Source organism: Bos indicus x Bos taurus, chromosome 6, assembly GCF_003369695.1.
Source record: "Bos indicus x Bos taurus breed Angus x Brahman F1 hybrid chromosome 6, Bos_hybrid_MaternalHap_v2.0, whole genome shotgun sequence".
In the NCBI taxonomy this organism is placed as follows: Eukaryota; Metazoa; Chordata; class Mammalia; order Artiodactyla; family Bovidae; genus Bos; species Bos indicus x Bos taurus.
The window spans coordinates 48403962-48424664 of record NC_040081.1 but is presented as its reverse complement, the minus strand read 5'-3'; the positions used below and the strand labels follow the sequence as shown (position 1 = coordinate 48424664).

Here is a 20703-nt window from a genome sequence, read left to right as displayed (position 1 = left end):
ACTGGAGAAAGATAGGCTACCCACTCCAGTTTTCTTGGGCTTTCCTTGTGGCTCAGCTGGTAAAGGATTTGCTCTAATGCGAGAGACCTGGGTTTGATCCCTTGGTTAGGAAGATCCCCTGGAGAGGGGAAAAGCTACCCATTCCAGAATTCTGGCCTGGAGAATTCCATGGACTGTATAGCCCATTATCTAAATATAAATAATTTAATATCTATATTTTATATTATATATAAATGAAACATAACAACTATTCCCATATTGATAAGAATTTGTTTTGTTTCTAACATTTCACTAATTTAAAAAATGACAGTTGCTTATATGTGTATATCTATATATTACTATCTCTATTTTTCAGTCTATACATATTTCTATCCCTCTCTATCTATCCACATACACACACACACATATATCTACATAAATGTATGTGTGTATAATCCTGAGTGCTGATTTTAAAAAAGTGACTTGCTTAAACACTATATTTCTGCATTGTAAAAGGTGTACTTCTGAAAAAGCCAAGTAATTCTACAAACAATTCTCTTCACAATCCTTTTCCCCAGCTCTCTCTCAGCTAAATGGATTTGTGGAGTACTTGTGATAGTCTACTCTCATATTTTGGATTTTTCAGGGTAAATTCTTAAATAAATTATTGAGCATTTGTTTGGTTCTGAAGCTGTGCATTAGCTGAGCTGTGAAAGTAACATGCACTGAAAAGGTCCTTATAACAACAGAGAATTTTAGGTTACAAATAATTTCCTTCTGCATTATTCATTTGATTTTCACCATAAACCTGTGCCATAAGCAAAGCAACATAATGATGTCCATTTTATAGTGGAAGACACTGAGTGGTGAAGAAATAAATTCCCTGCACAAGGTCAGAGGAATTGAGACTAGGAGTCAAACATTTTTTTCTTTCTTTCTTTTTTTTTTTTTAATAACTTACAGCTACATATTCTACAAACACAAGGAGAACAACTTTACTAATTGCTAAAAATAGAAAATGTCTCAACTAAAAGTTATTTTATTCACAATCTATTAGGTGCTTTATTTTTTAGCCTATAGAATATATGATTAGAAAAATGTGTCTTTTGAACTATCCACAGAATATTAATTCCAACAGGAACATAAGAGATCTAGTCTCCCCCTTTAAGTCTACATATGGGAGCAAGAGGCAAGTGGATTTTTTTTCCTTTTTTTTTTTTTTAGCTAGTCAGTATCCAGCATTAGAAAATCGATTTCCTCAAATCCAATGTTTTTGAATCTACTCCCCCACTGAGTTTTAGTTCTTTAAAAAGTAAGTTGCTCCCATTCAGACAGGACTTACTGATTACCCCTTCAGAAAAAGCTATTTTTATGTCTAAAACATAATGATAAGTTTCGATTGGTAACGTAAGGAAGAATGGACCACAATTTATTATTAATCTAATGAATTATCCTTCACTATATTAGCCAATTTTTATCATCTTTTAATGCAAGTAAGTCACTGTTCAGTACTTCTGCTTAGTTTGTATCTCATAGAATTATCCAGATGACTGAATCATTACATAAAAATGAATATTTCATTTTCATAATATGAAAAAACACGCTTTTCTTGGAATGTTTGCTGTCCCTTTTAATGAAAATTGTCAATATTCTGTAAGCTATAGCTTTGATTTTTTATTTCTCTCTATAAGACAAATTTACAAAAAATGACTTATATAGTTCTACGTTATTACTCTAAAAGGAGTTGTTAAAATTACCCACCTCTTTAACCACTTACGAGAAATAGCTATTCTGGCCTTCTACATAGCTGATGTGCAGGAAAGTGATTCTTGGTTTTTGCCTGTCAGATGCTCTCATGGGGAGAATAAGTCTTTCCAGTGCTTTTCTGACAAAAGGGACAGGAAGGGTCTATTTTTTTAGAAGCAGCAGTGACCAAGGTCTAGTGGTAACTTTTGTGATGCTGTGATTCTAGGTGTCTGTAAGAGACAATAGCATTTCACTGGGCCCCACAGGAGTCATCTAATGGTATGATTTGGCCATTATTTCTGGCTGCATGACCCCAAAGCCTATTTCTCTGTCTTTTGGGAGATTCTGTGAGCTATCAAACATTCTTTATTATATTCACATTCTCAAAGAACCAGCTGTAGGGGATTTATACTTTTTTATTTATTTTTTTTTCAACTAAGACCCCAACTGATATAAGAGTAACAAATCAATATTCAATGGCCCTCAAAGCTGTCATCATCTACTAGATTTTCAAGCAAGCTGTGGCAACTGGGTTTGTTAAACTCATAAGCAACAATATTTTTTAGCTATATTCTGTGTTTGATGTGAAAAAAAATAATGAGAATTTTGAAAGATCTTAGCTTTGAAGTTGTTAGTCTAGAAAAATAGACAAAAATATGTTTCATTGCTATATAGCATGGTATGTTCTATGTTAATGCAAACTTCAGTGCATTCTGGAAGCATAGAAAACACCCAAAACAATCTGGATTTGGGGGAAAAAAAGGTATAGTATTTCTCTAGATGCAAAACCCTTAGAAAAAGCATTTTAAGAAGACAAAAGAGCATGAAGAAACTCATATAGATTGAAAGTGAATAAGGTATTGACAATTCAATATATAGTCCTATAATGTAAAAATCAAGGATATAATTAGAATATCAGGATATGACAGGAAAGCAGTGAAAGGCAGTTTGAGAACAGATAAAGAAGATGATGAAGGTCCTTAAAAATTTTGATAAGCATTTTGAATATATACTATGGTAGACTTCAATGCGGAGAAGGCAATGGCACCCCACTCCAGTACTCCTGCCCGGGAAATCCCATGGACAGAGGAGCCTGGTGGGCTACAGTCCATGGAATCGCTGAGGGTTGGACACGACTCAGTGACTTCACTTTCACTTTTCACTTTCGTGCATTGGAGAAGGAAATGGCAACCCACTCCAGTGTTCTTGCCTGGAGAATCCCAGGGACGGGGGAGCCTGGTGGGCTGCCGTCTATGGGGTCACACAGAGTCAAACACGACTGAAGTGACTTAGCAGCAGCAGTAGCAGACTTCAATGACCCCTCTCAAGATACCCACACCCTAATCCTTAGAATCTAGGAATATTCTACTTAACATGGTAAAGAGAATTTTACATATGTAATTAAATTAAGGTTCTAGAGATAAGGAGATTTCTTTTGCTAATCGGGGTATATATATATATAATATATTAATATATAATATTAACATATTAGCCTACACTATTAAATATATTAACTGTAATCAAAGGGATATTTTTAAGGGGACAGCAGACATGTGACTGTTAGTAACAAGAGGTCAGAGTAATGCTAGGAAGGGTCCAAGAATCAAGGAATAAAAGAAGTCTCTAGAATCTGAGAAAAATAAGGAAAGGGATTTTCTCTTAATGTCTCTGAAGTGAATACAGCCCTGTCACCACCTTGATTTTAGATTTCTGACTTCCAGAATTATAAAAAGAATAAATTTGGGTTGATTTAAGCTGCTAAATTTGTGAAATTTTGTTACAGCAGCCATAGGAAATTATCATATGCCCCTTACAAGATAAAGGTACATTATTAACATTTGTAATTCAAGTAAGAAATATGCCAGATCCTCATTTTATAAAGTTGAGTTGAATAAAGTATGGATGCTTAATTAGAGGGACATTTAAAGTTAGGAAAGATAGATGACATTTGCCATAATTAGTTGAAATTCTCTGTAGATGATAAAAGAAAGGAAGGGACAATTGTGAAAAATATTATAGTGGTAGAATTTACTGACATAAAAAATATAACAGGCTAAATAAGAAGGAGATATCCAGGATAAAAAAAAATGTTATATGAACTATAATGAACATTTATAGTATGGGACATACTCTATAAGAACTTCACAAGCATTGCTGTATTTGCTTCTTATTTTGGCTCTATGAATTTGATATTATTATCATCATTCCATTTTATAATAAGAAAATTCTGGTTTAGCTAGACAGAATAACTTGTCACAAATCATAGAGCATCCGAACTGTCATATTAATAAGAATGATAGGAATTCTGATAGAAATGAAAAAAGCGTGACTGGGACAATGGTTCTACTGAGTACATAAACACAGACTTGTTTACTTCAGGAAAGAAATGGGACATCCAAACACTCTAAGGAGCTGGCTTTGCATAATGCTTCCCTTGCTAATACTAGTACTTACAAATGTATAACTTTGGGGGAAATATCAGTCTCCTGAAACAGGGCCCAAGGGACTGCCAAGCATTTGTGAAGCCAGCATTCATTCCTTATGCCTAGACAAGTTGTACAGAAAGTGTCTAGAAAGTGACATAAATACCAAAAAGTTTCCTCAGGTTCCATTATGTTACATACTTGTTAATCCATACTTAAATTTGTCTTCAGTTACAAAATCATACTAGGCAAGGGGCCATAAACAATGCCACATATAATTTTACATTCAGCTTATATATTTTCTGGTGATGAAAGGTATTAGCAAACAATCAAGTAGTGAGGAAATCTGTTCATCTCTGGAAAATCAAGGTGGTGTCAAGGTTAAAGATTTAATAGAGGAAAGGATATACATACATATAATTGTGACTAACTTTGATTTGATAGAAATTTGTCTAGAAATCTTCTATAGGTGTATTCTCTGAGCCTAGAAAGAGACTGAAATTTTAAGTAATAAAAAACCTTTGAAAGCATTTTTTAAAACTGTACAGATGTTTTTAGTAGACTTAATGTTTCAAGTGAAAGATGGCTATATTTTAAATATATTATGTTAAAACATTATGGAGAAAACCATCTTATAATTTGTGACCTAAATGGAGAGTACTTATGAATAAATTTCAGAATGTTTGACCTAGAAATTTTCTTTCTGACTTCCAATCTATTCTAAAGACAAATTTGGGCCAATAAGTCTATGTGATCACTTTGTGCTTTCACTGAAGGTTTGTTTGTGATAAAATCAGGGCATATTCTTTGGTCGTTGCATGGACATAAGTTTTAAATGGCACAAAATATTGAAAGAAGATATTACTCTGATGAATCACCCAATAAAATCCTTAGATAATGTAATGGAAGTATTTTCACTAAATACGTGAAAGAGTGATTTGGGAAAAAATAATATTCTGACTAAAATGCCTTGAACATTGTGGCGGATTAAATGTGACTGTAAATTCTCCCATTGAAGGATGGAATTTTTCTCTATCTCCTTAAAAGTGGTAAAGAGATACTTTTCACGCATTGAGTTATGACTCCTTTGACCAATAGAGCACAGTGGAAATGAAAATCTAGTTCCAGCCCATTTACAGTTTCTTTCTTGCTCATGATACCAAATGAAAGTTTGTCTGCCAAACTTTGTGAAGCCAATGAAGCCAAACAATCCAAAACAATGAAGTCTGTAGTAGAGTAAGGTTTATTTCAGGGCAAAGCTAGAAGAATGGGTTACTCATGCTCATAAAACCTCAAACTTCCTGATGGTTTTTTGGGAATAAATTTTTATAGGCAAAATTGGGGGTGAGGGCTTCCTAGTGTGTGACTTTCTTCTGATTGGTAGACCGTGAAGTAAGAGGGCAGTGTTCCAGGAAGCTTGTGCTCAGTCTGAATTCAGCATCCTCCACCTGGGTGGGAGCCTTAGTTCCTCCAGAGAAACTCATATCCCTTATGGAAGAAACAGGATCCTGCTTGAATCTCTGTACTACAGTTTCTCTACTTAAAAAAAAAAAAAATGGAATATAGTTGATCTACAATGCTGTGTTTGGAGAAGGCAATGGCACCCCACTCCAGTACTCTTGCCTGGAAAATCCCATGGATGGAGGAGCCTGGAAGGCTGCAGTCCATAGGGTCGCTGAGGGTCAGATGCGACTGAGTGACTTCACTTTCACTTTTCACTTTCATGCATTGGAGAAGGAAATGGCAACCCACTCCAGTGTTCTTGCCTGGAGAATCCCAGGACAGGGGAGCCTGGTGGGCTGCCGTCCATGGGGTCGCACAGAGTCAGACACGACTGAAGTGACTTAGCAGCACAATGCTGTTAGTTTCTACTGTACATCAAAGTGAATCAGTTATATGTATACACATATCCACTCTTTTTTTAGATTCTTTTCCCATATAGGACATTACAGAATATTGAGTAAAATTCCCTGTGCTAATACTGTAAGTCCTTATACTTATCTATTTTATATATAGTAATGTGTATATGTCAATCCCAATATCCCAATTCATTCTTCCCCCTCTTTCACCCCCAGAAACTATAAGTTTGTTTATGACTTTATTTATGTTTTGTAAATGAATTCATTTGCATCTTTTTTTTATATATTCCACATATAAATAAAATCATGTGTTGTCTTTCTCTGACTTACTTCACTCAGTATGACAATCTCTAGGTCCCAAATAGGAAAAGGAGTACGTCAAGGCTGTATGTTGTCACCCTGCTTATTTAACTTATATGCAGAGTACATCATGAGAAATGCTGGGCTGGAGGAAGCACAAACTGGAATCAAGATTGCTGGGAGAAATATCAATAACCTCAGATATGCAGATATGCACCCTTATGGCAGAAAGTGAAGAAGAAAAAAAGAGCCTCTTGATGAAAGTGAAAGAGGAGAGTGAAAAAGTTGGCTTGAAGCTTAACATTCAGAAAACGAAGATCATGGCATCTGGTCCCATCACTTCATGGGAAATAGATGGGAAAACAGTGGAAAGAGTGGCACACTTTACTTTTTTGGGCTCCAAAATCACTGCAGATGATGAGTGCAGCCATGAAATTAAAAGGCACTTACTCCTTGGAAGGAAAGTTATGACCAACATTGACAGCATATTATAAAGCAGAGACATTACTTTGTCAACAAAGGTCCATCTTGTCAAGGCTATGGTTTTTCCAGTGGTCATGTATGGATGTGAGAGTTGGACTCTGAAGAAGTCTGAGCACCGAAGAATTGATGCTTTTGAACTGTGGTGTTGGAGAAGACTCTTGAGAGTCCCTTGGACTGCAAGGAGTTCCAACCAGTCCATTCTGAAGGAGATCAGTCCTGAGTGTTCATGGGAAGGACTGATGTTGAAGGTGAAACTCCAACTTTGGCCCCTGATGCAAAGAGCTGACTCATTTGAAAAGACCCTGATGCTGGGAAAGATTGAAGGCAGGAGGAGAAGGGCATGACAGAGGATGAGATGGTTGGATGGCATCACCGACTCAATGAACATGGGTTTGTTTAAACTCCAGGAGTTGGTGATGGACAGGGAGGCCTAGCGTGCTGCATGCAGTTGCAAAGAGTCAGACATGACTGAGAGACTGAAGTGAACTGAACTGAGGTCCATCCATTTTGCTGCAAATAGCATTTTTTCATTTTTTATTATGGCCAAAAAAAAGAACAAACTTATGCCCTGTAGTTTCTTGATTTTTCCTCCTTTGCTTCTGAATTCCCTTACCTCCCTGACTGACAACATTTTGAATCTACTCTTTAGTATTCAGGAAGGTCTAGAAACCTTTTGCCTGGATGTACAAAAGGGGGCACAGAAAGACTTTATTGCCCAGGAGGACACTATAAGGAGCTGCTTAGTTACACACTTGAAGCTCTGAGTCATTGCATATGGAGCTCGAATCCCCTGATGATGAGGCCATGAAAAAAAGATATGAAACTACACGAAGAGAAGAGTTGCTTCTTTGATTCCTATCTGTCAGTAGTTCACTTTAGGCCCTAGACCTATTGAATGAAGGCTTCTTAAACACCCAGGCCAGAGGAGCTACCATCTAAATGCCACCTAATGCCCCTGATGATGCAACATGGAACACAAGAAATACCATCTGATCCCTGCTGACTTTCATGATCTAAAGCATTGTGAGACATAATAAAATGATAGTTGTTTCATGCCAATAATTTTTGAGATGCTTATGTACAATTTGCATAGCTTCACTGTTTCTCCCTTTCAGCTATAAAATAGACAAGAATCCAAAAAGTTTCTCATGAAACTTAATTGAATTAGTGCAGTGTAAAAGTTTAGATTGTCATCTATCAATTTTTACCATAGTAACTGACACTTAGCAATAATAACTAACTTTGGAACAATTCCTAGTTGCTAGGCACTGTGGAGACTCAGTAAATAGCTGTCCCTCATGAAGAAAAATTACACTGCTAAATCTCTGAGGTTGAATAAGCACTTTAATTTTTCTCCACTTGTAGGAGTAAGTTTACATTGACTCTTCTTAGTTCAATCATCTTGTTTTGTTAAAATGCAACCCCTTTTTCAAAGCAGTTAATCATCTATAGGAAAGCTCACCATCTACTTTTATGAGTGAATGTACCACTTTGACTACATAAACCAAAACACTTAACATTTGTAAGACAAAATTTATAAATACTTTCTAAGCATGTCATATATTTTTCATCTAATAAATAAATCTTATGCAGCATACAGGGAAGAATTATCCCATTTTGCAGATGAAAATCATGAGCCAGGGATGGATGTGATATGTGAAGATCAATATTAACTGTATGAGCTGAGAAAAGTTAAGACCTGTTTCAGCATATTTTGCAGTATTCCCTCTTTGCTCTAGCATAACAATTTGAGCTAAACAAATTGTGTTGTGCCTTTTCAAATTATTTTCCTCATTTTTTCAACATATGGATTATTTTCTTCTGAAAGATGGATTTTTATTGTCGGTTAGTCACTAAGTCAAGTCTGACTCTCTGCAATACTACAGACTCTAGGCTGCCAGGCTCCTTTGTCCATGGGATTTTCTAGGCAAGAATACTGGAGTGAGTTACCACTTCCTTCTCTGGGGGATCTTCCTGACCCAGGGATCGAACCCAAGTTTCCTGCGTTGGCAGGCAGATTCTTTACCACTGAGCCACGAGGAAAGTCCATAAATATGCATATCAATATAAAATATGAATTTCAGAAATGCAATGTTGCATTATTTTAGAAATCTCTAAACAAGTATTGCATTTGGATACATGAATTCAAATGTGAAATTCCAAAAACAATACCCAGAGAAAAACCTGAGTAAACAATGCCAGCCTTTTTTGGACAAGTGTGGTTCAAAGTTCTTTGTTCTAAGAGGAAAAAACAGTCCCACTTAAAGTGCCTTAACATGGATGCTTAATGTGAAACAAGTGTCGTTTCCAGGCAACCTCTGAGCAGGTGTTTAAAATTGTTCTGGCCCCAGAATAAGTGTTCCTGCTGTGGTATCACAGTCTTGAAAGGCTCCAGTGGAGTTTGTGGCTAGAATTATATCAAAAACACGTAAAAATGTGTTTCTCAGTAATGCAGGAGACTAAACAAAGTAGCCAGTTTTTTGAAAATCCTGGTGTAAAATTTAAGATTAAAGTAACTTTCATTTTATCAAATCCTACACTAATATGCACTAAGTGTAAATTAATGGGATCAAAAAGAAAATATGAAATAACTAAATGACTAGAAAGAACATACTCAGTATAAAAGTATTTCTTTAACACCTCCAAGTTTTTATTTTTAATTTTAAAATTTATAGTAGGGGAGAATGAGGCAGTGCCTATGAGTGAAAGTGAATGTGAAGTTGCTCAGTCCTGTCTGACTCTACGAGTGCCCACTGCCAAAATAAATTTGCCGATCTGATGACCACGTGATTCAAAAAAGTATGCCAAAACTAATCAACATGTCTAAGGATTTTGTGCCCACAGAACATGATACATATTATTTAATCCTTTGCAATTTATGGGGCTTTCCTGATAGTTCAGTTGGTAAAGAATCCCCCTGAAATGTAGGAGATCTCAGTTCAGATTCCTGGGTTGGAAAGATCCCCTGGAAAAGGGATAGGCTACCCACTCCAGTAATCTTGGGTTTTCCTTGGGGTCGAGCTGGTAAAGAATCCACCTGCAATATGGGAGATCTGGGTTCAATTCCTGGCTTGGGAAGATTGCCTGGAGAAGGGAAAAGCTACCCACAGCAGTATTCTGGCCTAGAGAATTCCACGGACTGTATAGTCTATGCGGTCGCAAAGAATTGGACACAACTAAATGACTTTCACTTACAATATATTTGCAGCTCTACAAATAATAACTACAGTATTTGGGCAGTTAGTTTTCCATATAAATGAGACTAAAAATAGAGCCTACTTCAGAAGTCAGTAATAAGTATTAGTAAAATATCCTTGTAAATTTGCAGCATACTGTTCAACACAAAACACAAAGAGAGCTAGTCTAAACAAGTAGAAAGGCTGTGTAGACAAGATTGAAGAACATGGAGTTAAACAGACTAGATCAAAATCCAGGTTCAACACCTTAAGAATTATAAGTGAAAGTAAGAAAGCGTTAGTCCTCAGTCACGTCCAACTCTTTTGTGACCCCATGTACCATAACCCTCAAGGCTCCTCAGTCCATGGAATTCTCCAGGCAAGAATACTGGAGAACAATGGCAATTCCTTCTCCAAATAATTATAACTACAAGTAAATCAAGTACTTTTTCTGATTTATTTTCCTCATTTGAGGAAAAGACAGTTTATCTCATAAGTTTGTATTAAAAATTAAGTGATGTTGGGACACATGGAAAAATTCTTGGAGCATGGTAAAATCTTAATATGTGTAAGTAACTGTTATTTTAAGTGAAACAGCTATTTTTTTTACTCCAATCCAAAGTTACCATTTAATTCAATTTTTACATTAAATTAAGCAATTCATAAAAATACTGTCTTTTTGAATCATGTAGAGAAAATACTTTTTTTTCCTCATTTTTGGACCCTGGGTGACACTTAACCCTTTGGAATATATCATACACAACCTGAATTAAGTATGTATTCTGGCAATGGTGATAGTATGAACCCTGTGGTAATGTTCAATTTTAGATTATAATTAAATACTCCATTTTGTTTTGCTATTCACAGACCTATTTTGTTTCCTACCTAAGGTTCCGTAGGTTCCATATGTGCTCAGTCACTCAGCTATGTCCCACTCTTTTCAACCTGTTGGATTACAGCCTGCCAGGCACCTCTATCCATGGGATTTTTCAGTCAAGGATACTGGAGTAGGTTGCCATTCCCTTCTCCATGGGATCTTCCCTACCCCATACAACCTGCATTTCCTGCACCTCATGCATTGCAGGTGATTCTTTACTGCTGAGCCATCGAGGAATCCTATAACATTTACTTATGACTAAAGTAATATTCACAATGCCGTCTATGGGGTTGCACGGAGTCGGACACGACTGAAGCGACTTAGCAGCAGTAGCAGCAGCAGCAACAAATTTAAACATTAATACTGTCTTGTTCTGTTATTATTTTACTAAATCAAAATTACTTAACAGACACTGCTTATAAACCAGAGACTGGAATATATGCTATGAATACAATGGAGGGGAAAAAAAAAATCTTCCCTCTCCTGTTTATTAATGTTTTCCAAGGGCCCAAGAGGCACAAGAGCTCTCTCCCCTATGAAACAAGCAGTCAGTGTGGGCACAATACTAATTCATTTTAACTGTCCCTACTCAAAATACAAACTAGGATTTTATAGTACCTGAAATTGAAACCATAGACTCCTCTGGGCTGATTAACTTTTTCCAAAAATTCATTTGTAACACTATTAGATTATATTCTTAGAGAAGATACTATATATAGTGATATGAGCAACAGCTATGCTTGTAAATGCAATACATTAATTCATATGAGATCTCCATGTAGCCCAGGTGGCTCAGTGGTAAAGAATCCACCTACAATGCAGCAGACAAAATGACGCAGGTTCAATCCTGGGGTCTGGAAGATTCACCTAGAGGAGGGCATGGAAACGCACTCCAGCATTCTTGCCTAGAAAATTCCATGGACAGAGGGGCCCCATGGTCTACAGTCCATGGGGTTGCAAAGAGTTGGACATGACTGAGTTCACCCATGCACACTCCATGTAACAAAGAGCCCAGTGGATAGTAGATGTTTAAAACAATGTTGATGGAGTGGGGAAATTGATGAATGTTTCTAGTAAAAGCAACAACAACCATCCTAACAATTTTCTATTCAGTGATTACGCTTCACACATTCTATTCCTAAACTTTACTGTAGCCTTGATATTTAGTTATTATCTGAATTTTATATAAAATTGAAATGAAGGCCAGAAAGTTTTAGAATATGTCAAATCAATGATAATAATAAGAAACCAATTGTTTCATCTTGAAATTAAGGAAAATATGCATAGTGAGCATTCAGGATATTCTGTAAAGATACATGCTTTGAATGTACAGCTATGAACTAGGTAATAGGCAAGATGAAAATAGGATGTAGGATGCTCTATTACAGGTATCCCTGTATCAATGTGGAGAGATCTTCATTCGAAGACTCTAGATATCAGATGGCTCAGAAAGCCACAGGGTTGACCTCTGCCTGAGTCCCTTCTTTACTCTTGGATATAACCTCACTGATGTCAAGTTCTATTTAGGTATCAAAAGAGCTGAATGCCTGGAAAAATTAAAAGGCAAAAATAAGTTTTTGAGATTGAACAGATTACTCTGTCACCCAGAACTACATATCTGGAAGCCAAATCTTTTCTCGCTGAGACATTTTTTTGTTTTGCTTTGTGTTGTTTCTATGGCTAAACAAATATTCATCTTACAGAGAAAGCCTGCATGGATTCCTGTAACAATAAGCAACCTATATGAAATATTCACGAAAGTGCATGGAATGTTAGGTAGTAAGTGTTTTGGACAGTTCATGAAACTGATGAAAACTGATGTAAATTTGGTTATATTAATATTTTTTCCTTTCAGCATTTTTAAGAAAATATTCTTATATTAATCAGAAGCTCAAAAGATTTTGTAAACTAAGTACACTCTCTTGGGAGACTTAAAGTGATAAATGCTTTTATGTATGGTGTATGATAGAAGCACACATAGGTTGCCATGGAATTTGAAATTAGAGTCATCTGGTTTAGACATAGACATCACAGAACAATTCTAGCAAAAGGTAACACTTAAAATTACCTTTAAATGATGAGTGGGAGTTAACTGGTTGCTTAAAGATGTCACGAACACTTTGTGAGAGAAAAAGCAAGTGCAAAGAGATAATTGCCAAAGAGTCTGATTCTTTCTGTAAATGGCAAGCTGTCCATTATGGTTAGAATTAACTGTGGAAAGAGAATCATTGCAAAAATAAAAGCCAATTTCTTCGTTTATCCTGATTATTGTAAGCCCCTTTAAGAAACAGAACCTCATAATCTGATAGCCTATGGCTTAAGCTATTTAAATATCAATGATAAAATCCATTTGGAGTGGGCAAGGAATCAAGATACTCATTTTGCTTTAGGGGAAATATATTAAGTTTGAGTAAGAATTTCATAATTCAAAAATAAAAAAAAAATTAATGTTCAGATTATAAAATGAGTCTTTGAAGCCAAAGATAGAAAATCAGGCACTCAAAATAAAGCAATAAAACTACTTTTGGAAAAGGTTTTGCTATCAAAAATGGAAATTAATATAGAGAGCTTCTGGTTTGTGCTCCTAAAAGAAATAAATGAAATTTATGAAACAACAACAACAAAAAAATATAGACAAGAAGACAAGACCAAAGATTTGATTGAAATTATAAAATTGGGGAAAATACTAAAAACTTATAAGATAAAGTGACAATACAAGTGAAAAATAGTAAAATTAATTTTAAATGTTTTGTAACTTGCTAGCAAGAGAATCAATTATGTAAAAACTCAGGTGATATAGAAAACAAATCAGAATTGTTAGTTGAGAATTCATGTTGGGAAGTTGAAAGGTTAATGATCATCTGAAGGAAGAAGATGAAACCTAGGTGAGTTAGGGTTAGCATTAGAATTAGAATAGGACTTACTTAGTGCGAGGATTAAGATAGTGTTAGCTTTGGAACTGTATCAAAATCACTAAAATTACCTGAAGAGTCAAGAGTAAGCAGAGAAAATTAAAATACTCAAATTATTATAAAGACAATATTTTCTGAATTGAAAGCAATGACTCTACGGATGAAACCATTCCTTGATTTACATGACTAATTAAATAATGAAATCAAAACCACACTGTGAATATCTTAGTGAAATGCTTGATTTTTAAGGAAAACAAAGAAAATCTAACACCCAACAAACACATACATAGAAGAAAAAAAGTTTGTAAATATTAAAACTAAATCACTAGGCTCTGAGGTATGATTTTTCATAGAATCAGTTAATTTTCACCTAATGGAATTATTTTTCTTAATTGGGGGATTTGTGGAAAACATTCCAGTTTGTTTTCTGAAATAAGCATAATCCTGATATCAAAAGTGGCTAACAATAAGTACTTTATAATGAACTTGACTGGATTCAGTCTGGCTTCACTCTTTATTCACTTTTCAAATTTTATTTGCTTTGTAACATTACAAATGTACTAGTCCTTTCAGATTGCCATAAATATAATAAAAATTGAAAAAATAAACTGAGTGGTATAGACAACAGAGATGTATTTTCTCACAATTCTTGCACCTGGAAGTCTGAGATAATGGCAGCACAATGAGGCTCTGGTGAGATCCCTCTTTCTCACTTGCATATGAGGCAGAGAGAGATCTCTGGTGTCTCTTCCTCTTCTTATAACTCTAATTTTATCAAAAGGGCCTCAACTTCATGACCGCATCTAAACCCAATTATCTCCCAAAGGCCTCATTTCCAAATATCATCACTGTGGGTATTACAGTTTCAACATACGAATTTTTCAGACAAATTTCAGTCCACTGCATTCACCTTCCTCATATATAAACATGAAATATAAATAGAGCATCTTCTTTAGAGGGCTGTTGTGAAGAACAAATGAGGTAATAGATGCCATGGAATTAGAAGAGATGTTAACACACAGTCAATACTACATGAGTGTTGGCTGATATTGTTAATTATCTGGCATGATCACTTATGTACAGATATAAACAAGATGTTTAACAAAATACAAGCAACTGAAACCTAGAAGTTATTAAAACAGATGATCAAAAATCAATTTCTTGAATTCAGAGACTTTTATCATTTATTTTATTAAACTGTATAATTCATCTTATTACTAATTTCACATATACTATCCACATCATCATATTTCGGGATAATAGAAATACAACCAAAGGGCATTTATAATATGACTTACAAAGAGAGAATATTAGAGAACTAAGTCTGAACATCACACATTATTCTGAATGCTTTGAGGCATTCTCATAAAAAGAAGGAAAAAGATAAATATCCCATCGTTAGCTAGTATTATTTAATTCTCTCTCAAAAGTGTCAAGCCTTGAAGTAATAAAATGCGACTGTATTAATTATTTTAAAGAAAAACATGTCTAAGGGTATAATCATCAGTATAAGTTGAAAAATTATTAATTTAAGTAAAATGATTATTTTACTGAGAATCAAATTAATTGTAGCAATATGTAGCAAATAATGTGTATATAACACTTTTGTCTCAGAAAAAAAAATAGTCAATTCTTTATGATATGAACATCATGTGGACAAAGCACTCACTTTTCTCTGTGATTGAAGTAGAAGTTATCATATCAAAAGAATGACTGAGTTAAACAATGGAATTATTTTTGTCCTTTATTTTCCTCTCCATTTCCTGACTTTCAGTATTGAAAGACACAGATATTTTGAATAAAAAATCTCAATTAATTGAGTAGTAAACATATAAAATGGCATACTACTTAATCTCATTAGATTTATTTGAATAAAAGCAAGTATAGAAATGCAACTTTTGATATCTGTATATCTGGCATTAAAACAAAATTGCTAATGTACTTTTAATACAGCAAAAACAACAAGATATTTTAAGGTACAAAAGAAAAGATATTTTCTCAATGATGCTTATATTAATCCAGCAGTTTATGAAACTGAAAAGGCAATCATATCAACACCTAAAGAACTAACTTCTGTAAAACATCAGGTAGTCTGTATTTTTAAATCAAAGTATACTTGTTTTATGGATATGCTTAATAATAAAGAGAGACTAAAGAAGGCAGAGAAAGTATTTTTTAAGTTAACTACATATTTCAAAAAACCTAGCTATATTGTTTAGTATTTTTAATTAATGAAGTTAGAGAAAACACAATTCGTACTTCAGAACATTTTAATTTTTTACACATTTTTTTAATGATGCATATTAGACACTTTGGCCTTTTATTTTACATTTCAAAGATATTTGTAACAATCAAAGCATAATAAAACATTTTCTCAAATATGATAAAATCTTTCAGTTCAGTACTAAATTTCAGAATGATGGAGAACAGCATAAAGACAGAAACACATTGCTATTCACAAATGTAACCAACATCAATCCTGGTTAAATTGTCTCTCTCTAATATATCTATTGGAGAAGGAAACATCAACCCACTCCAGTATTCTTGCCTGGAGAATCCCATGGACAGAGGAGCTTGGGGAGCAACAATTCACAGGCTTACAAAGAGTTGGACATGACTAAGCAACTAACACACACACAAAAAATTTTTCCAACAAACTGTATAAGGTCTTCATTACATCTCACTGTGAATTCTTTTCTCCTTTCACTTCTCTCTATTCAGACCTATCCTCTTGAACTGTGTAGCTAAATTCATAATGTAAAAAAAAATTGTTTTCAACAACAAAAAGGTAATAGTAATAGTCTCACTTCTTTCCACTAAAATTCCCAATTTTAGCTATTTCCAAGCCAGAAGGTCATTTACTAATTGTCTTTGGGAAATCATCTATAGCTGCAGACCACTTTTCAGAAGGAAAATGTGTAAGGTCCAGCCTACTTTCACACTGTTGAAGTCTCTGAGTGTCAGTCTCTAAGCTGAAATGGCAGGACCATTTCCTCAGTGTCCAAAGGCCAGACAAGTAGAATTTTGACCTATTTCTGGTCCCTTTCTTTTAATGTTGTTATCTAATTGCTTTGACTTATGAACTTGAGCTTTTAAATGTATTGTCATTTTTGGCAAAACAGAAGAGGTATTTCACAGTAAGAAAAGCCTGGAGGTGGGTGGTAGATAAGAAAATCAGCAATTTTTCCTTTTATCAAAGGAGGCCCAGGCAGGAAAGCAAAACAGCAGATATGGCTTCTAGATGAAACATTTTATATAGTCATACACTAGCTAAGTCATGTTGGAGTTTAGATAAAACAATGAAACCACATAACTTCTGAAATTATGTAATTTATAAATAATTACTAGTATCTCTGCTAATTGGAAGAAATTTTACTCAATAATTATATCTTGCATGCCTAATTAATTTGCATTTTTCTGTTTGCATGCTGGGTTAAGAATTTTTGTTCTTATGTGTTTGGGCTCATTAAAATGCTTCATATTTATTAAAATTAAAAGAATAGTCTTTCGATTTATTCTTTAGCCATGAACATTTATTAAAGAGAAACAAAATTTTTGTTCTGTGATCTATTATTAATTATAGTGTAATTATTGAATGATGAATAATTCTTAGAAAGGGATAATATGAATGCCTGTAGGGGGAATGTATTTCACTGACTAAAAGCATTGCAGATTTCTTTCTTTGATAGTTACCAAATAAACTACATTAATTTTTAGAAGATCCATAAGAATTAGTCTTAAATCTTTTATTCTAGGATGCTTATTGACACAAATAACAAAAGAGCATGAATGTCACCAGTTTAACCTATTTTTAAATTATTGCTTAAAATATGCTGTGAACTTTTTACTCCTTGTGACAAAAAGTTTCAGGCGGCAATATTGGTAGCTACCCCAAACTAGCATTTGTCTTCACCAGAGACTTGTTAAAAATTAACACATAGAAAAGAGAAAATTTGTAAAAGAGAATTAAGGAATACTATTCACAGTGATAAAAATTTTATATAGTTTTAGAAAATATATATTGGTGTGATTCTCATGCATGAGAACAACTTCATAATTTTTGTTCTAATGCTAATTCATTAATTCTAATGCATTAAGAATTCTTTAGCAGTTCTAGGACTAAGTCAAAGGCAATCTACTATGGGATTCTATAATTAATATAAATAATATTACTGATATACCTACAGCATAATAATGTATGGACTTCCCTGGTGGCTCAGATGGTAAGGAAATCTGCCTGCAATGCAAGAGACCTGGGTTGATGATACATTATATATATCTGAATATGCTACTTTTAAAAAAATATAAAAATGGTAAATTTAGGACTTATTAAAACAAATGACTACCCAATGAATTCAATGAAAAGCTAATTTCACTCAATATAATAAACTCCTTCATTGTTTTCTTTTCAATCTTTCAATTAGCTATTTACTAATAGGAAGTATTTGTTGTAGGATATTTTCCTCCAAATTATTTTTTTATTATCCCAAGAAATACAACCTGATTATCATCAAACTAAGAGCATAAACTGCTAATTTGAATTCTTTTCTTGAACCTCATGCTCTGAATTTTAGCAGTACCACTGAATATGTTCTTAAGTCCTCACTGATGAAATAGTCTTCAGTGATATTATTAGTAAATTAGCTTTTTAAATTCTGTATATTTATTGGAAATATTTAATATAAAGGCTAACATAAAAGGATTAAAATATAACATGAATCAAGCAAAACACAACATTGTCTATTCAAGATTATTTGTGTGATAACACAAACCTTGTATCTTTCTTTTTCCATCTTTAGTAGTTTTCTTTTTTATTTTTCACCAATAGCAGCAGTAATATAAGTTATTAGTAAGCACTTATCATCAAAATGTATTATCACAGAGAACACAAAGTAGTAGATAAACAAAAGATGAGGGATGAATCAGGTGGTAAAGCATAAGTGTATAATCCTCAGTTTCAAAATGTTAACATAATATGAAAGTGATATGTTTGCCTCAATTTATGATCTAGAAATGAAAAAGATACTGTTACCCTAATCTTAAAAATTAAAACAAAACAGATAAGATATACATTTATAGTTTTGGGGTTTTGTTTTTGCTTTTAATTATCAAGAGAATGAAAGATAACAGGGCTAACTCCAGAAAGTGATGAGCCCTTGGGAGAGAGGAGACCTGCATCTGTATTGTGTGTGTAACTGAAATTTAAAATGGCACCATTTACAATAACATCAAAACACATGAAACATTTGGGGAAAAATCTTACAAAATATGTGCAAAATTTGTATATTACATGCTGTAAAATTTGATTTGAAAAATCAAAGAAAATTTAAATAAATGGTGAGATATACTTCATTCATGGATTATGAGTATTTATAATATTCTCTTCAGACAGATGTAAGTGTAGTTCCAATCTAAACACCAGCAAGCTTTGTTTTTTTTTAAATTGCCAAAACATTTCCAAAATTTATATAGTGAAACAAAGGATTTAGATTAGCCAAAAAATAATTTTGACAATGAGAAATGAAGTTGTAGTATTCACACTACTTGATTTCAAGACTTTCTTTAAAAGCACATTATTCCAATAGCATGACATGGTGGAAACAGAGATCAATGAATGGAATACAGAATTGAGAAATAGAACCACATATTTGTGGTCAATTAATAGCTAATAAAGAAAGAAGAATTCTCAACTTATGAGGCTGATGCATTCAGGCAACAACATAACAAAAACAAAAAGACTTGAAGCGAATCATAGGTTTAAAAAAAAGAATAAAAATCTTCTGGAAAACAAACAAAAAATCTTTGTGATCCTGGGTTAGACAAATATTTCCTAGGAGAGAAAAAGTACTGATAATTTTTAAAAATTCCATAAGTGGACTTCAGTAAAAATTTGTCTCCTGTTCAAAAGACACTGTTAAGAGAATAAAAAGTATCCAAAACATATTTTTGATAAAGTAATTATGTCCAGAATATATAATGAATATCAAAGTTTTAATAATAAAGAAGTCTAATTTCTTTTGAGAATTTTAGAAATTTTAATACAGTTCAAATCAGTGTGTGTGGTTTATTTCAGTTCCTTCACTGCCAAACCTGGAGGTAGGGACTGTTTCAAATTCTGCACTTTCTTTTTGTCTGTGATGAACAAACAGGTGTAAAGGTATATGCTGCATCCAACTTTAAACTTCACATTATCTGTTTTTCTTGATCTTGACAGACTTAGCATCCTTTTGCCTGACTGTGAACAGAAAGTCTTTGATTTCCTCAATTTTGAGAGGCATGGTGATGAGGTACAGAGAGCACAGCTGGAACAAGGAGTTGGCAAGAAGCAAGGAGAAGGGAAAAGTACGAAAGTATAACTTTAAAATGGATAAGAGATCTGAGCAGACACTTCACTAAAGATATAATATACCATATATTCATGGGGGCCAATGGTTTAGTGAATAGATGTTTGATATGATTGGTTATTAAGGAAATACAAATTAATTTTTGCAATAATTAATGAAAATACATACAGAGTATATAAGACATATGTGGTCTTATACATACGTATAAGACATATGTATATGTTTACACATCTTATAAGACACATGTTGCATTTAGGACACAATTAATGTATAGATAAATTCCTCATTCATTTGTAATGAAGTACCATTGCATATGGACCAGAATGGCAAAAAAAGAAAGCAAAACAAAAGGACTAACATTGGCATGGGCACTACCAGTGTGTTGACAATGATGTGGAACAATTTGAAATTTTTTACATTTCATATGGAAATGTAAAATAAAATAACCGCTTGGAAAATGAATGTGGTAGTTTATTATAAAATTGAACATATATAATTACCATGCCACCCAATAAACCTACCCCTCAGTACTACCTAAGAGAAAACTCATGTCTCCCAAAGACCTGTATATAAATATTTGTAACAGCTTTACTTATATTCTCCA

General features: G+C 33.8%; 1 pseudogene; it reads right to left on the bottom strand.

Moving 5' to 3' along the window:
• Positions 1 to 19819: 19819 nt before the first annotated feature.
• LOC113894707 lies at positions 19820 to 20033 on the bottom strand (annotated as a pseudogene).
• Positions 20034 to 20703: the final 670 nt, after the last annotated feature.